At 48.1% G+C, this 6779-nt stretch overlaps 1 protein-coding gene across 3 annotated transcripts in view; it reads right to left on the reverse strand.

Moving 5' to 3' along the window:
• The window catches only part of LOC132390097 (NACHT, LRR and PYD domains-containing protein 3-like), a 28139-nt gene extending 22079 nt beyond the window's left edge, over window positions 1-6060 (reverse strand). The window contains exons 1-3 of one of the 3 annotated variants that reach the window (XM_059962691.1): window positions 5917-6014; window positions 1056-1115; window positions 71-364 (exon numbers count right to left, since the gene is read on the reverse strand). The gene's annotated coding sequence lies outside the window, so the exon portion shown is untranslated. Of the gene's footprint in view, window positions 1-70; window positions 365-1043; window positions 1116-5916 lie in introns of all 3 variants that reach the window. The other 2 variants (XM_059962690.1, XM_059962689.1) reach the window with 2 other exon arrangements.
• Between the last annotated feature and the right edge of the window lie 719 nt (window positions 6061-6779).

Genomic DNA, 6779 nt, shown 5'->3' on the forward strand with positions numbered 1-6779 from the left:
GCCGATCCCGACCAAAGCCGAGCCTTGTTCTAAGTGCTGATCGGTGTGCAGAATCATAGACAACACTTACCTCTGATGCTGTAACCGGCCGGCGTTCAGTGTGGTCCCAGCAAATCACAGTCCGACTTCCCCGGTGACCAACAATGGTCTTACAACGACGTTCACACTCTGTACGGAGAGTTGAGTCTGAGCTGCTGCTCCTGAGGCCACTCGGCTGTGATGTGTCCGCCGCTCATTTCAGATGGACAGGGCCGGGTGAGCCGGGGTAGAGCGGGACTGCCGCAGCCTGGTCACACCAACTCTCACCGGCTCAGGATGGGTCTGACAGCAGGATGGGGGCGGGAGTAGGATCAATGTAGCAACCCTTAAGAGGAAAACAAACAGGCTGCGTTAACCTTTCTGTCCGGATTTCCGTGTGGATTTCTCCTTTTTCTTTCATAGCAACCAGTGGGGCGGAGTTTCTCTGTTTAACTCAGCGAGTCCTGAGCTGCGAATTTGATCGAGCCCGGGTTCTGGGAAGGTCTGAGCTCCGCCCTTTATGTAAACAGGACTGCCCGGCGTAGGTTCGGACTCCCCAACCCTGGGAAACGCACACTGCTGAATGTGGCCAGGCATCAAGGGTTTACAGACTACACAAGGCTTGACTGTACCAATGATGCCCCCCTCCCTGGCACTCCAAACAATGCCTCGAAGCACACAACACAAGCCAGCCAGGAAAGCCACTACCCTCACAGCTGAGCATCCAATGTCTGCAACAGCAAAGTTAATGAGGACTCTGGCCAGAAAGCATCCAGACTCTCACAGAAAGAGTGTACATATGTGCGTTGTTGCCTTCACAGCCATTGTCAACACTTCACTCATCCAGGCTGCTGTTCCCCCGTGCTTTAAATCATCCACCATCATCCCTGTATCAAGGAACTCTACACATTCAGAACAAAGTGACCTGCTGCCCAGTGGAGCTGTTGCCGATCAGCATTAAGTGCTTTGAATGGCTGATAATGGCACAGATCAAAAACTCCAATCCTTGTTCACTGGTCACTCACCAGAATGCTTACCGACTGAGTCGCTAAGTGGCAGATGATGTTGCATCTGTCAATCCCTTTGGCCTGACATGCCTAACAAAGAGACAAACAAAAATGTTGTTTCTGGATTTCATTTCAGCATTCAACACTGCTGTCCCACAAACCTTGAACAAATTCCCACTGTTATGGTCTGGTCCAGAGCCCGCATTCCAGTTCTTGATCAGGTTCGCGGACTCCGGATCTTGTAACCGTCCCTCGTTTCACCCTGGAGCCCAATTAGTCACACGTGTGGATCACCTTGGCTTGCTTGGGCTCAAGGAGGTGCACCTGATGCCCATCGGCTGGCGGTATACTTAAGGGGCTCTGGGACTGAGTAGAGTTGGGGGGTTGTCAAGTTCATCCTGGCTTGGAGTATGCACCATTATAGAGGAGTTCTGCGAGTGAGTCTGGAAGTCACCCTGGATCGAGCTCCCTTCCTATCCCTTGCCTCTGTCGGGTAAGCCAGGCCGGACTGCCACTGCTCGGTGGAGGGCTCTGCCCCTTCCTATCCCTCACCTCTGATGGGTTGTGCCCTGTGACCTATCCAGGTGCCTCGTGACTTCCCCAGGCCCCCACGTTCCTGCATAGAAGGTCCGGGCCCTGCCCAGGAGTTATGTGTCCTACCCAGAAGACTGCCCTTTCCTAACCCTCACCTTTGATGGGTTGTGCCCCTTGAACTGCCCAGGCCCCTGTGTTCCTGCCTGGAAGGCCCGGGACCTGCCCAGGAGCTATGCGGCCCACCCAGAGAACTCCAAGATCCTGCCTGAACCCCAGAATCACTTTGAACGCCACGTCCCTCACGCACACCACAGTCTCCACATCTTGTCTATCGTTTAGTTGTTCCCGTCCTGTCCCTGGAACTTCAGTGCTGCATCCTGTATTTGGGTCCAGTCTCATGTCCCCTTATGACACCTACGCCTCTGTCTAAACATACCACTATGCAACTGGGTGGTGGACTTTCTAACCAACTGACGACAGACAGTCAGGGTGTACAACTGGTCCTCCCTTCCCATCATCGTCAACCTGTGAGACCCTCAGCCTTGTCATGAGACCATTGCTCTACACTCTGCTCACACACAGTTGCAAATCCAAACACCCGAACAAGGCCTACCCGTCATCAAGCACGTATCCACATAAAGCTGCTAGAACAGTACCATAATATTATCAAGGTGACACACCCTGGTCAGGGACTGTTCGACCCACTCACAATCGCCCATCAGGGAAGAGGCTACGTAACATCCACGCCAGGACAATCAGCCTCAAAACAATTATTTTCCCTAAACAGTAAACCTGATCAACACCTCCTCTCTCACCAACCCACCCCTCCATACCCTCACCACTAATTTAACATTCCCTATCAGTCAACATATGTCCAGATACTCCTGTGCCTAACATCACTTTATGAGCAGATGATCAATATCAGTCTCCATATGCCCACACACTGCTGTGCCTAACATCACTTTATGGACATACAATCAATGTTTTTTTAAAGCAATCATACTGTATGGATTGTGCTTTTTTATTATTATGCTCTCTATCATTTTGTTTTTTTTTCCTGTCCTGCTTCAGATCGAGAGTAACAATTATTTTGTTCTCCTATACACCTGTGTACTGGAATGATATTAAACAATCTTGAATCTTGAACCCTGGGGAAAATACCATGACCAACCACATTATCTAATCTCCCTCTTGACTTTATAAACTCCTACAATGTCACCTCCATTCTCCTCTGGAATGAAGATCCAGCTTGGCCAACCTCTCCCTATGACTGGGCCCTCTAGTCCAGGCAACATCTTCAGCAATCTCTTCTGCACCGTCTCTAGATTGATAATATCTTTCCTACAATAGCATGAACACAACTATACATAATACTCTGTGCAGCCATAACAACTATTTACATGACTACAATATATTGCCCACAATCCAAAATGTGAAGGCCAGAATGATTAAAGACTTTATTTCCAGCCTCTATACTTGCATGTCCACTTTCAGTGCACAGTACACTTGTACTCCCAGGTCACTCTGTTCCACAGCACTCCATGCCCTCCCATTCACTATACCAGTCCCACCCTGGTCTGACTGTCCAAAATGCACCATCTTTTACTTGCCCACATGGAAAACTATTTGTCATTCCTCAGCCCAACTCCATAACAGACCCAAGGTCCCTTTGAAATTCAAAGTAACCTGTCACAATATAAGCAGACTCCCGAATATCGTGTCAAACCTGCTAACCATGCTACGTACATTCATATTCAAACCAATGGCATGAATAATGAATTATAAAGGTCTCAATTGTGACACACACATTCCGATAATCACAGGCCTCCACTCGCGAGATCCAAATTCAACCATCACCATCTGCTTCCTGTCATCGAGCCCGGTCTGAATCTACCTCTTCAGTTCCCAGTGAATCCCATATCACCTAATCTTACAGATCAGCTGCCATGTGGAATCTTGTTACAGACTTTACCAAAGTTCAGATGAACAACATCACTGTCCAACTTCACCCATCCCCGTAGTTACCTCTTCAAACATTTCCAGAATACTTGAGAGGTATGATGTCCCTCTGGGTGGTGTAGTTGGTGATTTCCCCATAACCAACGTCAAACCACCCGAGACTTCAGCTTCACTGCAGACTCAGTAAGTTCTGATCCCAGCTGCAGAATTACCAACTTCTATGCTGCAAGTTCCATATCTTCAGAATCACCAGACCAATATTACAGTTTAACCCTCATACAGACTCCTCTGGGATGTTTTGGTGTTTGTAGAGTTTATCTATCTGGACTGAAGCGTGCACACTGTCTGTTCTATATTCTCAGAGACTCCATCCCAATATTATAACCCACACACATACTCTCCTAGGACACTTTGGAATCAGCGATTTGCCGTGGTGTTCCTGTCATTTCCGATTCACAAACAGGAGGAACTGGAACCTAATGACCCTCTGCCTGGGCCAATGCTCAGGCTGGTTCACCGGTCTGCAGATTGTGAGAGGATGCGAATACACTTCAGCTTGTATCAGCAGCTAAACTGAGCACGTTTGATCAGTATATCATTGCTGTGAGGAATCTCACCCTGCACAATTGGCTGCCATGTTTCCCACAGTGTAGCAGGAACAAAGTGGTTTTAAAGAAAAATCACTAAATAGAAAACACTGAGAACTCAGTGCATCAGGACACATCTGTGAAAGGAGAAATGGTGGAAGACCCAATTTCAGAAATGGGACTGTCCAAGATCCTGCCCGATCAGCTGAGCAATTCCAGTATTTTCTCCTTACTTTACATTTCCTGCAAAAGTAGTTTTTTTTCTTCTACTTGAATGCACAGATATGAATTGGTTGCAAAACGTTTGGGGCACCCCAAACTGTTCAACAGATTTGTGTTAATGCCACCCCACTCCACCAATTTGTCAGTTTTCAGTTCCTTCTGACCCTGATGTAAACACATCTCACACAGTAAATACTCACAGCATTCTTTCCTCCCACTATCATTCTGTTACATTTGCTCCCGAGGCCACTGTCTCTACCCTGAGAGGTGGTGAACACAGAGCAATAAAATGTGCATCTCTTCTTACAGCTTTGGCTAGCTGTTACCCTGGAAATGGAGGAAGTGACTCACCAAAAATAAATGGAAAAGGAAACACTGGACCTCTAACATAATATATTGAGATTATTACAATAAAGATTAACACTGCAATATTTTTTAACGGTGGAACTAAAATTGACATGGCGGTGTTTACCCTGCCACGTGCTGTACTAATGTAACCGCAATTAACCAAAAAAATACACAATTCCTGGAAAACAGTGAGGTAAAATGTGAATGACAATAGGAAGTAGGTGCAGTAGTAGGCCATTCGGCCGATCTAGCCAGCACCGCCATTGACTGTGATCATGGCTGATCATACATAATCACTACCCCGTTCCTGCCCTCTCCCCATATCCCTTGACCCCGCTATCTTCCACTTTGCAATGAAGACAAAAGTTAGAGGAAAGATTGCTGATAGATATCATTGAGCTGATGGGATACAGTCTGGACAAGACTGAACAAGATGGGCAGGGAATGAGCAGAAAGAATCAGGTGGGAGAAGGGATCAAGAACAATCCCTGATGGTCCTCCAGCAAAACACAGGTACTGAATTAATAGTACATACTACTGTAGAAATGATTCTAAAATGACAACACTAGGACAAATAAGAACTGGCATCTACCCTTGCCCCTCACCAAATTTCATCAACACACCATAAAACGTATCCCATCCGGATACCTCACACCTTCGTACAGCTGCACTCTTCTTTTAGCTTCCAGAAACAGCAAAGAACTGAGGACACAGCTGAACACATCATGGAAACGAGCCTCCCCATGGACTCGCTCTATACTTCCCGCAGCCTCAGTAAGTCAGGCAACATAATCATCACTAATCAAATCTCACTGAGATTTCTCAGGTCCTGTTGAATTTATTGCCAAGTGCACAAGTACGGGAAGGTACAGAGAGACACTGACTTGTGGCAGCATCACAGGCAAGTACATTCAGATAACACACGGAACACAAATTACACGATTCTCCGTCAGTAACAATATGTTTACGTCATCCTGCTAATAGGACCAGAAAAACAGGGGCTGAGCAGCGGCTCATCTCAGACGGTTCGGTTTGAAGGTCTCAAGAGCCCGGACCGACCCCGGCAGATTCTGCGAAGGAAGCGAGGCGAGGCCTGCAGTTCGGGGAAGTTCATCCCCTCCCCCTTCAGGATTCACCGACCACCCTGTGTTTCTCACTCCCTCCCCACCCCCACCTTTTATTCTCCAGTTCTCTTGTTTGAATTCGGGACCTCCCCGCTCCGGACCTGTTTCAATACTCACCGAAAGGAAATTGTCCCTGGCTCCCCGCCCCAGGGGGCGAGGGTGGGAACCCCCTCCCGATCCCAATCCCACCGCCGACCAGCTTCAACAAAGAACGAAAAACAACACCGCCCTTCCCGCACTGAGCATGCGCGATGTCGCCAGCGCGTCACCAGGTAAGGGGGCGGGGCCTCGGAACCTGCCTGTCCAGGTAGAGCCATTGTCTCAGATTGCTCCTGCCCCACCGAACTCATTTCTGCGTACCTTGACCCTGTCTTATCCCCCCTTGTTCAATCCCTTCCCATGTATTTTCGTGACACTTCTCACGAACTTTTGGATTTTATCAAAGATTTTAAGTTCCCTCGCCCCCACTGCTTTATTTTCACCATGGACGTTCAGTCCTCATATACCTCCATCCCCCACCAGGAAGGTCTCGAAGATTTCCGCTTCTTTTTGGATTCCAGACCTAACCTATTCCCCTCTACCACCAGTCTCCTCCGTCCAGCGGATTAGTTCTTACTCTCAATCATTTCTCCTTTGCCTCCTTCCACTTCTTCCAAACCAAGGGTGTAGCCATCGGCACCCGCACGGGTCCCAGTTATGCCTGCCTTTTTGTTGGCTTTGTGGAACAGCCCATGTTCCAAGTCTATACCGGTATCCATCCCCTTCTTTTCCTTCGCTGCATTGGCGCTGCCTCCTGCATGCATGCTGAGCTCGTTGACTTCATTAACTTTGCCTCCAACTTTCACCCTGCCCTCAAATTTATCTGGTCCATTTCCGACTCCTCACTCCCCTTTCATTATCTTTCTGTCTCCATCTTTTGAGACGGCTTATCTACTATAAGCCTACAGACTGTCACAGCTACCTGGACTATTCCTCTTCCC

The sequence above is a fragment of the Hypanus sabinus genome, unplaced genomic scaffold (genome assembly GCF_030144855.1).
Source record: "Hypanus sabinus isolate sHypSab1 unplaced genomic scaffold, sHypSab1.hap1 scaffold_766, whole genome shotgun sequence".
NCBI classification, from domain to species: domain Eukaryota; kingdom Metazoa; phylum Chordata; class Chondrichthyes; order Myliobatiformes; family Dasyatidae; genus Hypanus; species Hypanus sabinus.